This window comes from Ranitomeya variabilis, chromosome 1 (genome assembly GCF_051348905.1).
Source record: "Ranitomeya variabilis isolate aRanVar5 chromosome 1, aRanVar5.hap1, whole genome shotgun sequence".
Lineage (NCBI taxonomy): Eukaryota > Metazoa > Chordata > Amphibia > Anura > Dendrobatidae > Ranitomeya > Ranitomeya variabilis.
Window position 1 is genome coordinate 1,042,015,866 of NC_135232.1, and position 14,042 is coordinate 1,042,029,907.

Consider the following 14,042-nt stretch of genomic DNA (forward strand, 5'->3'; position numbering starts at 1 on the left):
AAGATCTCAAATTTGGACTAATCAGACCAAAGCACAGATTTCCACTGGTCTAATGTCCATTCCTTGTGTTCTTTAGCCCAAACAAGTTTCTTCTGCTTGGTGCCTGTCCTTAGCAGTGGTTTCCTAACAGCTATTTTACCATAAAGGCCAGCTGCACAAAGTCTCCTCTTAACAGTGGTTGAAGAGATGTGTCTGCTGCTAGAACTCTGCAAGGCATTGACCTGGTCTCTAATCTGAGCTGCTGTTAACTTGCCATTTCTGAGGCTGGTGACTTGGATAAACTTATCCTCAGAAGCAGAGGTGACTCTCGGTCTTTTTTTCCTAGGGAGGTCCTCATGTGAGCCAGTTTCTTTGTAGTGCTTGATGGTTTTTGCCACTGCACATGGGGACACTTTCACAGTTTTCCCAATTTTTCAGACTGACTGACCTTCATTTCCTAAAGTAATGATGGCCACTCGTTTTTCTTTACTTAGCTGCTTTTTTCTTGCCATAATACAAATTCTAACAGTCTATTCAGTAGGACTATCAGCTGTGTATCCACCAGACTTCTGCACAACACAACTAATGGTCCCAACCCCATTTAGAAGGCAAGAAATCCCACTTATTAAACCTGACAGGGCACACTTGTAAATATATATGCTGCACAAGTAAAAGGTTGCTCTTATAATTTTGTTCCTTGCACACGCTGAATGAAACACGTATAAAATTTAGCCCCTTATACAGTCAAAACTGTCTTGGAGGCGTGAGTTCCCTTCTTAATGAGACGCAGCACAGCTGTCAAAACTACCACCTTGGTGCTTGGCGCGGCCTCCTGAGCGTCGCATTTTGCTCTATAGGAGTCTGCGCTGTTGTGTTATCCCTTGGCCCTTCGCTGTTAGCGCTGCCCGCCTTCTGACATCATTTCATGTCGGCCGGTGCAGTTCGCGATGTCCATGAATCCCAGCCCCGCAGTGTCTTTTCATTAATTCACACTGCGGGGCTGGGATTCATGGCCTTGTGCAGTAAATATGTTCGCCTCTTACTCGTGTCCTTACACCTGCTTCAGACTGTGCGGCGTCAGCTGATCCCTTATCGCATGCCACGGCCATGAAGCCGCACAGTCTGAAGAAGGTGGAAGGAGATGAGTGACAGGCGAACATATGCACTGCTCATGCCCATCAATCACACCCTCGCAGTCAAAATAAATAAGACACCGAGGGGCGTTGTGTCGGGCAGGGCGGCCGCAGAGGCGCAGCCAGCCAACCAATGATGTCAGAAGATGGGCAGCGCTACCAAGGGGGCTGCTGCGTGTCATTACAAAGGAAAGTCACACCTCAGGGACGGTGTAATGGTCTCAGGGGACACATTTTATACGTGTTGAGTTCGACGTGTGCAAGGACAATAACTGAATGAGCCACCTTGTACAAATGCAGCATTACTGCTGTACAAGGCGGCTGTTATACATACAAACGCCTGGGGGGACAGGTTCCCTTCAATTTCAGTTGTTGTGTCTGCGTGATGTTTGCAGGACATGATGCCGGCTACACAGCAGGGGGACAGCTGGCGTTGCTGAACCCCACTGACACATTGACAGGTGTTTTTCTCTGTGCAGCCAGCACTTCCGGGCACCAACTGGCGGTGTTAGAGCCCAGGGTCAGCAGGAGGAGCAGAGGAGCAGAGTGTAGGCCGAAGCCTGCACTGGCGGCAGCTTTGTGTATGCGTGGCGTTTGCAGGACACGATGCCGGCTACACAGCGGAGGAACAGCTGGCGTTGCTGAACCCCACTGACACATTGACGGGTGTTTTTCTCTGTGCAGCCAGCACTTCCGGGCACCAACTGGCAGTGTTAGAGCCCAGGGACAGCAGGAGGAGCAGAGTGTAGGCCGAAGCCTGCACTGGAGCAAGTTGAAAAGGAACCTTTACCCCCCCCAGGCATTTGTTGCTGAAAGAGCCATCTTGTACAGCACTAATGCTGCAAAAGGAAAAGGTGGCTCTTTTAATTATGCTCCTTGCAAACGCTGAACTAGACACTTACGAAATGTGTCCCCTCACACCGTAAAACCGTCCCGGAGGTGGGACTTTCCTTCGTAATGTGACGCAGCACAGCCGTCATTCCTACCTCCTTGTTGCGGTGTGAGGCCTCCTCAGCGTTGTTTGATTCTGTCCTGGAGCCTGCGCTGTTATGTTATCCCTTGGCCAGGCGCACTTAGCGCTGCCCGTCTTCTGACATCATTTGGTGTCGGGCTGGCTGCGCCTGTGCGGCCGCGCTGCCCGAGATCCCGCCTCGCAGTGTCGTCTAATGTAATCCCACTGCGGGCCTGGGATCCATGGCCTTGCGCAGTGCATATCCTCGCCTCTCACTCCCCTCCCTCTGGCTTCTTCAGACTGTGCGGTGTCCCGGCCGTGGCATGCTATTAGGGATCAGCTGACGGCGCACAGTCTGAAGAAGGCGGAGGGAGATGAGTGAGAGCCTGAGGTGAAGAATTGCACTGCACATGGCCATGGATCACAGGCCCGCAGTGTGATTAAATCAGAAGACACTGCGAGGCTGGATCTCAGCCAGCGCGGCCGCACAGGTGCAGCCAGCCTGACACCAAATGCCATCAGAAGACGGGCAGCACTAACTGTGCCTGGCCAAGGGATAACATAACAGCGCAGGCTCCGGGACAGAATCAAACAATGCTGAGGAGGCAGCGCACGGCGCCAAGGGGGTAGGAAGGACGGCTGTGCTGAGTCACATTACAAAGGAAAGTCCCACCTCCGGGACAGTTTAACGGTGTGAGGAGACACATTTCATAAGTGTTAGGTTCAGCGTGTGCAAGGAGCACAACGAAAATAGGCACCTTTTCCTTGTGCAGCATTACTGCTGCACAATGTGGCTCTTTCAGTAACAAACGCCTGGGGGGGCAGGTTCCCTTACATTATAGTTGTGCCAGCATGGCGGGCGCATGACACGTTGCCAGATACACAGCAGGGGAGCAGCAGGCATTACTGAACCCCTCTAACACATTGGCAAGGTGTTTGGCTCTGTGCAAACAGCACTTCTGGGCAGCAAACAGCAGTGTTGGAGCCCAGGGACAGCAGGAGGAGCAAAGTGTAGGCCGAAGCCTGCACTGGAGGCATGTAAATGTCTGTTAGTGTGCCAGCATGGCGGTGGCATGACATGTTGCCGGATACACAGCAGGGGAGCAGCTGACGTTACTGAACTCCAATAACAGAGGAGCAACTGTTGACTGTGCGGACAGCACTTCCAGGCACCAACTGGCAGTGTTAGAGCCCAGGGACAGCAGGAGGAGCAGATTGGAGGTATTGCCGCACACACAGCTGGGGAACAGCTGACGTTACTGAACCCCAATAACAGAGGAGCGACTGTTGACTGTGCGGACAGCACTTCCAGGCACCAACTGGCGGTGTTAGAGCCCAGGGACAGCAGGAGGAGCAGATTGGAGGTATTGCCGCACACACAGCTGGAGAGCAGCTGACGTTACTGAACCCCAATAACAGAGGAGCGACTGTTGACTGTGCAGACAGCACTTCCAGGCACCAACTGGCGGTGTTAGAGCCCAGGGACAGCAGGAGGAGCAGATTGGAGGTATTGCCGCACACACAGCTGGGGAACAGCTGATGCTACTGAACACCAATAACAGAGGAGCGACTGTTAACTGTGCGGACAGCACTTCCAGGCACCAACTGGCAGTGTTAGAGCCCAGGGACAGCAGGAGGAGCAGATTGGAGGTATTGCCGCACATACAGCTGGGGAGCAGCTGACGTTACTGAACCCTAATAACAGGGGAGCGACTGTTGACTGTGTGGACAGCACTTCCAGGCACCAACTGGTGGTGTTAGAGCCCAGGGACAGCAGGAGGAGCAGATTGGAGTTATTGCCACACACACAGCTGGGGAACAGCTGACGTTACTGAACCCCAATAACAGAGGAGCGACTGTTGACTGTGCGGACAGCACTTCCAGGCACCAACTGGCGGTGTCAGAGCCCAGGGACAGCAGGAGGAGCAGATTGGAGGTATTGCCGCACACACAGCTGGGGAGCAGCTGACATTACTGAACCCCAATAACAGAGGAGCGACTGTTGACTGTGCGGACAGCACTTCCAGGCACCAACTGGCGGTGTTAGAGCCCAGGGACAGCAGGAGGAGCAGATTGGAGGTATTGCCGCACACACAGCTGGGGAACAGCTGACGTTACTGAACCCCAATAGCATGGCAGCAAGTGTTGACTGTGCAGACAGCACTTCCAGGCACCAACTGGCGGTGTTAGAGCCCAGGGACAGCAGGAGGAGCAGATTGGAGGTATTGCCGCACACACAGCTGGGGAGCAGCTGACGTTACTGAACCCCAATAACAGAGGAGCGACTGTTGACTGTGCGGACAGCACTTCCAGGCACCAACTGGTGGTGTTAGAGCCCAGGGACAGCAGGAGGAGCAGATTGGAGGTATTGCCGCACACACAGCTGGGGAGCAGCTGATGTTACTGAACCCCAATAACCTAGGAGCGACTGTTGACTGTGCGGACAGCACTTCCAGGCACCAACTGGCGGTGTTAGAGCCCAGGGACAGCAGGAGGAGCAGAGGAACACAGTGTAGGCCAAAGCCTGATTGGAGCAAGTGGAAAGGGAACCTTTAACCCCCCCCAAGGCGTTTGTAGCTGAAAGAGCCATCTTGTGCAGCACTAAGGATGCAAAAGGAAAAGGTGGCTCTTTTAATTATGCTCCTTGCAAACACAGAACTAAACACTTATAAAATGTCTCCCCTGATACCGTGAGACCGTCCCTGAGGTGGGACTTTCCTTTGTAATGGGACGCTGCACAGCCATCATTCCTACCCCCTTGGTGCCGTGCGCCACATCCTCAGCGTTGTTTGATTCTGTCCCAGCGTCTGCGCAGTTATGTTATCCCTTGGCCAGGCGCACTTAGCGCTGCCCGTCTTCTGACATGATTTGGTGTCAGGCTGGCTGCGCCTGTGCGGCCGCGCTGCCCGAGATCCCACCTCGCAGTGTCGTCTAATGTAATCCAACTGCGGGCCTGGGATCCATGGGCATGCGCAGTGCATATCCTTGCCTCTCGCTCCCCTCCCTCCGGCTTCTTCAGACTGTGCGGTATCCCAGCTGTGGCATGCTATTAGGGATCAGCTGATGGCGCACAGTCTGAAGAAGGCGGAGGGAGATGAGTGAGAGCCTGAGGTGAAGATGTGCACTGTGCATGGCCATGGATCCCAGGCCCGCAGTGTGATTAAATCAGAAGACACTGCGAGGCGGGATCTCGGCCAGCGCGGCCACACAGGCACAGTCAGCCTGACAACAAATGATGTCAGAAGACGGGCAGCGCTAACTGTGCCTGGCCAAGGGATAACATAACAGAGCAGGCTCTGGGACAGAATCAAACAACGCTGAGGAGGCGGCGCACGGCAACAAGGGGGTAGGAATGATGGCTGTGCTGCGTCACATTACGAAGGAAAGTCCCACCTCCGGGACGGTTTTATGGTATCAGTGGACACATATTATAAGTGTTAAGTTCTGCGTGTGCAAGGAGCTAAACTAAAATAGCTACCTTTTCCTTGTGCAGCATTACTGCTGCACAAGGTGGCTCTTTCAGTAACAAAGGCCTGGGGGGGACAGGTTCCCTTCAATTTCAGTTGATGTGTCAGCGTGGCGGTCGCAGGACACATTGCCGGCTAGACAGCTGGGGATCAGCTGACGTTACTGAAACCCAATAACACTGGGTCGTATGTTTTGACTGTGCAGCTTGCACTTCTGAGCTTCAACTGGCGGTGTTGGAGCCCAGGAATTACAGTTCAGGTGGTAGAAAGATGAACACAACAAAAGACCTGGATACTGTAGACAGTCACCCAATTATTTAATCAGGAAGAGGAGTGGCAAATTCCTGCGAGATCCAGGCCTGGTTCATTTTCAGAAAAGTAAGCCGGTCAACGTTATTGGAGGATAGTCGCATGCGACAGTCTGTTAGTACACCACCTGCAGCACTAAAGACGCATTCCGATAATACACTAGCCGCAGGGCAAGCCAGCACCTCCAATGCATACTGGCTTAGCTCTGGCCATGTATCCAGCTTAGAGACCCAAAACTTGAAAGGGGAAGAGCCGTCTGGGAGTACAGCAAGAGGGCAAGACATGTAGTCTGTCACCATCTGACGGAACCGTTGCCTTCTGCTGACTGGAGCCGCCTGTGATGGTGTAGACATTTGTGGTGGGCACACAAAACTGTGCCACAGTTGGGCCATACTGGTCTTGCCTTGGGCAGAGGCACTTCTTCTGCTCCCTCTTTGTGCAGAGCCTCCCCCACTGCCTGGACGCACTGAGCTGCTTTGTAAAGCACTAGCAGCACTTCTATCAGTTGGACTGGAGAAGATGATGGAATTCACCAGTGTGTCTTGGTACTCCCGCATTTTATGCTCCCGGTTCAACGGTGTGATGAGGTTTTGTACATTGTCCCAGTTGCGAGGATCGAGGAGGGTGTACACCCAATAATCAGCCATGTCGAGAATGTGGGCGATGCGGCGGTCGTTTCTCAGGCACTGCAGCATGCAATCAACCATGTGCTGCAGACTGCCAACTGTCCAAGAAACGCTGTCCCCTGCTTGAGGCGTGATCTCTGCCCACTCTTCATCACCCCACCCTCGCTGTACACACTGACTACTGGACAATTGTGTAACTCCCTCCTCTGGATGGATGTCTTCCTCCTCCATTGACTCCTCCTCATCCTCCTCACAAAGTGTCCCCTGCCTACGCGTTTGTGAGGAACCACGTGGCGCTGACTGTCCAGAAGCTGATGGAAATGGTGACTCCTCATCCTCCACCTCTTCCACAACATCATCCCTTATCGCTTGCAGTGTTTGTTGAAGCAGGCAGATAAGGGGGACAGTCATGCTTACTAGTGCATCATCTGCACTCGCCATCCGCATGGAATAATCGAAGGGACGCAAAACCTGGCAGACGTCCTTCATAGTGGCCCACTCTGTGGTTGTGAAGTCTGAACGGCGCGGAGTGCGACTTCTTTGCGCCTGATGCAGCTGGTACTCCATTACTGCTTGCTGCTGCTCACACAACTGCTCCAACATATGTAACGTGGAATTCCACCTGGTAGGTAGGTCACATATGATGCGATGTTCCGGAAGGCGGAATCGGCGCTGCAGAGCTGCAATGCGCGATCTTGCTGTGCTGGAACGCCGCAAGTGAGCACACTCTAGGCGGACCTTGTGCAGCAGTGCATCAAGATCCGGATAGTCCCTCAAAAAACTCTGCACGACCAAGTTGAGCACATGTGCCAGACATGGGATGTGAGTGAGGTTGCCAAGGCCCAGAGTTGCCACCAGATTTCTGCCATTGTCACACACTACCATGCCTGGCTGGAGATTCGCTGCCACAAACCACACATCGCTCTCCTGCTTGATGGCATTCCAGAGCTCCTGCGCTGTGTGGCTTCGATTCCCCAAAGAAATTAATTTCAAGATGGCCTGTTGATGTTTGGCCATGGCTGTGCTCATGTCGGTCATAACTAGTGTTGAGCATTCCGATACTGCAAGTATCGGGTATCGGCCGATACTTGCTGTATCGGAATTCCGATACCGAGATCCGATATTTTTGTGGTATCGGGTATCGGTATCGAAACAACATTAATGTAAAAATGTGTAAAAGAAAGAATTAAAATAAAAAATATTGCTATACTCACCTCTCCGACGCAGCCTGCACCTTACCGAGGGAAGCGGCAGCGTTCTTTGTTTAAAATTCGCGCTTTTCTTTCCTTTACTGAAGTCCCGGCTTGTGATTGGTCGCGTGCCGACCATGTGGCCGGGACGCAACCAATCACAGCAAGCCGTGATGTAATTTCAGGTCCTTCAGGATTTTAAAATTACGTTCCGGCGTTGTGATTGGTTGCGTCGCAGTCACATGGGCAACGCAACCAATCACAGCAAGCCGTGACGTAATTTCAGGTCCTTAAGGATTTTAAAATTACGTCCCGGCTTTGTGATTGGTTGCGTCGCAGTCACATGGGAGACGCAACCAATCACAAGCCGTGACGTCACGGGAGGCTGGACACACGCGCATTTTAAAATGCGCGCGTGTCCAGCCTCCCGGCTTGTGATTGGTTGATCGCGACGCAACCAATCACAAGCCGGGACGTCACGGGAGGCTGGACACGCGCCCATTTTAAAATGCGCGCGTGTCCAGCCTCCCGTGACGTCACGGCTTGTGATTGGTTGCGTCTCCCATGTGACTGCGACGCAACCAATCACAAAGCCGGGACGTAATTTTAAAATCCTGAAGGACCTGAAATTACGTCACGGCTTGCTGTGATTGGTTGCGTTGCCCATGTGACTGCGACGCAACCAATCACAACGCCGGAACGTAATTTTAAAATCCTGAAGGACCTGAAATTACGTCACGGCTTGCTGTGATTGGTTGCGTCCCGGCCACATGGTCGGCACGCGACCAATCACAAGCCGGGACTTCAGTAAAGGAAAGAAAAGCGCGAATTTTAAACAAAGAACGCTGCCGCTTCCCTCGGTAAGGTGCAGGCTGCGTCGGAGAGGTGAGTATAGCAATATTTTTTATTTTAATTCTTTCTTTTACACATTAATATGGTTCCCAGGGCCTGAAGGAGAGTTTCCTCTCCTTCAGACCCTGGGAACCATCAGGGATACCGTCCGATACATGAGTCCCATTGACTTGTATTGGTATCGGGTATCGGTATCGGATTGGATCCGATACTTTGCCGGTATCTGCCGATACTTTCCGATACCGATACTTTCAAGTATCGGACGGTATCGCTCAACACTAGTCATAACAGGTAAACGTTGACGGGTCCATGTGGAGGTGGACTGTGACGGCTCCTGCAGCGATGATTCAGAGGAACTTGTGTATGAGGAGGAGTCAATGCGTACAGACTGGATTCCTGCAATCCTTGAAGTGGGAAGGACACGTCCTGCACCACTCGCACGATCTGTACCCGGCTCAACAACATTAACCCAATGGGCAGTGAGGGAAAGGTATCGCCCCTGTCCATGGTGACTGGTCCACGCATCGGTGGTGAGGTGGACCTTGTTACTGATGGCGTTCAGTAGCGCGTGTTTTATGTGTCCCTCCACATGCTTGAGCAGGGCAGGGACGGCTTGCCTGCTGAAATAAAAGCGGCTGGGCACATTGTACTGTGGGACTGCCAATGACATCAAGTCACGGAAGCTGTCAGTCTCCACCAGCCTGAATGACAGCATTTCCAGTGACAGAAGTTTGGCAATGCCTGCAGTCAGAGCCTGTGCTCGTGGGTGGTTTGCCGAGAAAGGCCGCCTTTTCTCCCATGCCTGTACTACCGATGGCTGTAGACTGGGCTGAGAGTGTGAGGATGACTGGGAACGTGGTGCTGTGGGTGGAATTACAGTGGGTCTCTGGACAAAAGTCCCAGAGGTTCTTCCATGGCGATCCTGGGAGGAAGCCGAACCAGCTGTGTGTGAGCTGGAGGAAGAGGCAACACGAGCTGAAGAGGTGGTAGCTGCCGCTGTTGGTTGGCCTAGGTCTTCAGTGTGTTTTTGTAACTCCACCGCGTGCCTGGTCCGCACATGTTTCCACATGTTTGAGGTATTGAGGTTGCCGACATTTCTCCCTCTTTTGATTTTATGATGACACACCTTGCATTTGACAAAGCAAATGTCATCTGCAACTGTGTCAAAAAAGGACCAGGCACTGCAAGTCTTGGGAGCGCCCTTTTTGGCTTTTGGAAGAGACATGCTCCTAATGAGTGCCAAAGTGGAGGCTACAGGCTCCGCAGTCTTCCCCCTCCCTCTCCCTCTTTGGCCCGTTCGGGGAATCTCTTCCTCAGAGCTGCTCCCACCACCTTCCTGTCCCTCACGCCATGATGGGTCAAGGACCTCATCATCTACACTACCCTCTGCCACCAACTGCTCCTCCTGGGTAGTCTCGGCAGCACAGCATGCACCAGAAAGTGGCACCTGAGTGTCGTCATCAGATGCGTACTGTGGTGTGGTGACCGGAGGCACTGGCCCACCCACCTCTTCAGAGTCAGAGAGACAAAGCTTTTGCGCATCACTGCACACTGCCTCTTCTTCCATTTCTCCAATGCTGCTTCGCTGGCCCCCTGTTTCCAAGCCAAGAGATACAGAGAACAGAAGTAGAGACGGCTCCTGTCCTGGGCTCTCTGACTGCCTGGGCAATTTGGCAGGTGGTGAAGAGACAGATGGGTGCTCTCCAGTGCTCTGTGCCTGAGAGGATGTGGCACTAATTGAAGTTGATGCGTTAGCTGCCATCCGCCATCCATCCGACAATGGCTTCAATTTGGTCTTCACGCAGCAGCGGTGTACGGCGCTCTCCGACAAAGCTGCGCATGAAGGACTGTTCCCTCCTGAAACTGGGTGATGATGAGTCACCGGTGCCCGCAGCAGGCACAGAATCCCCACGTCCTCTCCCTGCTCCACGCCCACGCCCACATGCCTTTCTCCCTGCCTTCTTCATCTTGGTTGATTGATAAAGATAAGCAGAAAAGTAATAAGGGCTTAGTGTGCTTATTCCTGAACAGATCCTAACAGGTATAAGAAACACTAATTTTCTAAAGTGTGGACTAGACTTTAATATGAGCTAATGTAGCCTACACAACTGTAAAGTGGTGTGTTTGGTGAACTTTATTATTTTTTATTTTTTTTTGGCAGAACTGACTACAGGGCGAGCTGCACTCACACGGAGACCATGCAGACAGCCGTAAACAGCGCTGCAAGGCCCAAAAAAACTCCTCTAGGTTATCCTATGTAGTGTTTTTCCACAATTTAGCTGGATACGGGTGGAAAGCCACTAATAGGAATTATTTGAAAAAACGTGCAGCAGCCTGCACTATTTGCAAAAAAGGACTATGTATTTTACGGTTTGAGGCAGTGACCCACCCTGAGCTGGATACAACCGACTGTGGCTGCACACAGACTACAGGGTGAGCTGCACTCACACGGAGACCGTGCAGACAGCCGTAAACGGCGCTGCAAGGCCCAAAAAAACCTCCTCTACGTTATCCTATGTAGTGTTTTTCCACAATTTAGCTGGATACAGGTGGAAAGCCACTAATAGGAATTATTTGAAAAAATGTGCAGCAGCCTGCACTATTTGCAAAAAAGGACTATGTATTTTACGGTATGAGGCAGTGACGCACCCTGAGCTGGATACAACTGGCTGCGGCTGCACACAGACTACAGGGCGAGCTGCACTCACACGGAGACCATGCAGACAGCCGTAAACGGCGCTGCAAGGCCCAAAAAAAACTCCTCTACGTTATCCTATGTAGTGTTTTTCCACAATTTAGCTGGATACCGGTGGAAAGCCACTAATAGGAATTATTTGAAAAAATGTGCAGCAGCCTGCACTATTTGCAAAAAAGGACAATGTATTTTACGGTATGAGGCAGTGACGCACCCTGAGCTGGATACAACTGGCTGTGGCTGCACACAGACTACAGTGCGAGCTGTGTTATGAACTGGTGGTTTAGGAGCAACATGGGATGTGCTCTGGAGGAGGTGGTACCTGTACTGACCGCAGTTCCTGAGCTTAACACAACACTAGAAGTAGCCGTGGGATGTTCCTGTCACTCCCTAGACACCTCGTAAAAGCCGGAGGACTAACTACCCCTAAAGATAGAAACTGGAAAGCTATCTTGCCTCAGAGAAAATTCCCAAAGGACAGACAGCCCCCCACAAATATTGACTGTGAGTGGAGAGGGAAATGACATACACAGAATGAAACCAGGATGTAGCAAAATGAGGCCACTCTAGCTAGATAGATAGAACAGGACAGAATACTGTGCGGTCAGTATTAAAAACTAGAAAAATCCACCACAGAGTTTACAAAAATCTCCACACCTGACTAAAGGTGTGGAGGGTAAATCTGCTTCCCAGAGCTTCCAGCTTAACTGAATAAATCCATACTGACAAGCTGGACTAGAAAAAACATATAATGTGCTGAACGATTAAGTCCACAAAAAGTGGACTGCAAAAGAACAAAGCAAGGACTTATCTTTGCTGAACTGGTCAGAATATCAGGGAAATCAAAGAGAGATGTGAATCCAACCAGGAACCATTGACAACTGGCACTAGCTGAAGGATAGAGCCAGGATAAATAGCCGAGCCAGAAAGACGATCAGTGGAAGCAGCTGCTGACTGCTAAATCCAAGGAGCAGCAGTTCCACTTAAAACCACCGGAGGGAGCCCAAGAGCAGAACTCACAAAAGTGCCACTTACAACCACCGGAGGGAGCTCAAGAGCGGAATTCACAACAGTACCCCCCCTTGAGGAGGGGTCACCGAACCCTCACCAGAGCCCCCAGGCCGATCAGGGCGAGCCAAGTGAAAGGCACGAACCAAATCGGCGGCATGGACATCGGAGGCAACAACCCAAGAATTATCCTCCTGGCCATAACCCTTTCACTTGACAAGATACTGAAGCCTCCGCCTCGAAAAACGAGAATCCAAAATTTTCTCCACCACATATTCCAACTCCCCCTCAACCAACACCGGGGCAGGAGGATCAACCGAGGGAACAATGGGCACCACAGATCTCCACAACAAAGATCTATGGAAAACATTATGGATGGCAAAAGAGGCTGTAAGGGCCAAACAAAAAGACACTGGATTGATAATCTCAGAAATCTTATAAGGACCAATAAACCGAGGCTTGAACTTAGGGGAAGAAACCTTCATAGGAACATGACGAGAAGATAACCAGACTAAATCCCCCACCCGAAGCCGGGGACCAACACACCGATGGCGGTTATCAAAACGTTGAGCCTTTTCCTGAGACAACGTCAAATTGTCTACCACTAGTGTTGAGCGATACCGTCCGATACTTGAAAGTATCGGTATCGGAAAGTATCGGCCGATACCGGCAAAGTATCGGATCTAATCCGATACCGATACCCGATACCAATACAAGTCAATGGGACTCAAGTATCGGACGGTATTCCTGATGGTTCCCAGGGTCTGAAGGAGAGGAAACTCTCCTTCAGGCCCTGGGAACCATATTAATGTGTAAAATAAAGAATTAAAATAAAAAATATTGCTATACTCACCTCTCCGACGCAGCCTGGACCTTATCAGAAATAGGCATCAGGACCTGAAATTACGTCACGGCTTGCTGTGATTGGTCGCGTCGCGGTCACATGGGCGGCGCGCAACCAATCACAAGCCGTGACATAATTTTAAAAATGCGCGCGTCTCCTGCCTCCCGTGACGTCACGGCTTGTGATTGGTCGCATCGCCCATGTGACCGCGACGCGACCAATCACAAGCCGGAACGTAATTTTAAATTCCTGAATGCCTAGAATTAGGCATTGAGGACCTGAAAATTACGTCACGGCTTGCTGTGATTGGTCGCGTCGCGGCCACATGGGCGGCATGCGACCAATCACAAGCCGTAACGTCACGGAAGGAAGTAAAAGCGCGCATTTTAAGCAAAGAACGCTGCCGGTTCCCTCGGTAAGGTCCAGGCTGCGTCGGAGAGGTGAGTATAGCAATATTTTTTATTTTAATTCTTAATTTTACACATTAATGTTGTTTCGATACCGATACCCGATACCACAAAAGTATCGGATCTCGGTATCGGAATTCCGATACCCGCAAGTATCGGCCGATACCCGATACTTGCGGTATCGGAATGCTCAACACTATCTACCACATGAGTCCAAATCTGGTGTAACCTGTCCTCCACAGAATCCACACCCGGACAATCAGAAGGCTCAACCTGCCCCGAAGAAAAACGAGGATGAAAACCAAAATTACAAAAGAAAGGCGAAACCAAAGTAGCCGAACTAGCCCGATTATTAAGGGCAAACTCGGCCAACGGCAAGAAAGCCACCCAATCATCCTGATCAGCAGACACAAAGCATCTCAAATAGGTTTCCAAGGTCTGATTAGTTCGCTCAGTTTGGCCATTTGTCTGAGGATGGAACGCCGAAGAAAAAGACAAATCAATGCCCATCCTAGCACAAAAGGCCCGCCAAAACCTAGAAACAAACTGGGAACCTCTATCAGACACAATATTCTCCGGA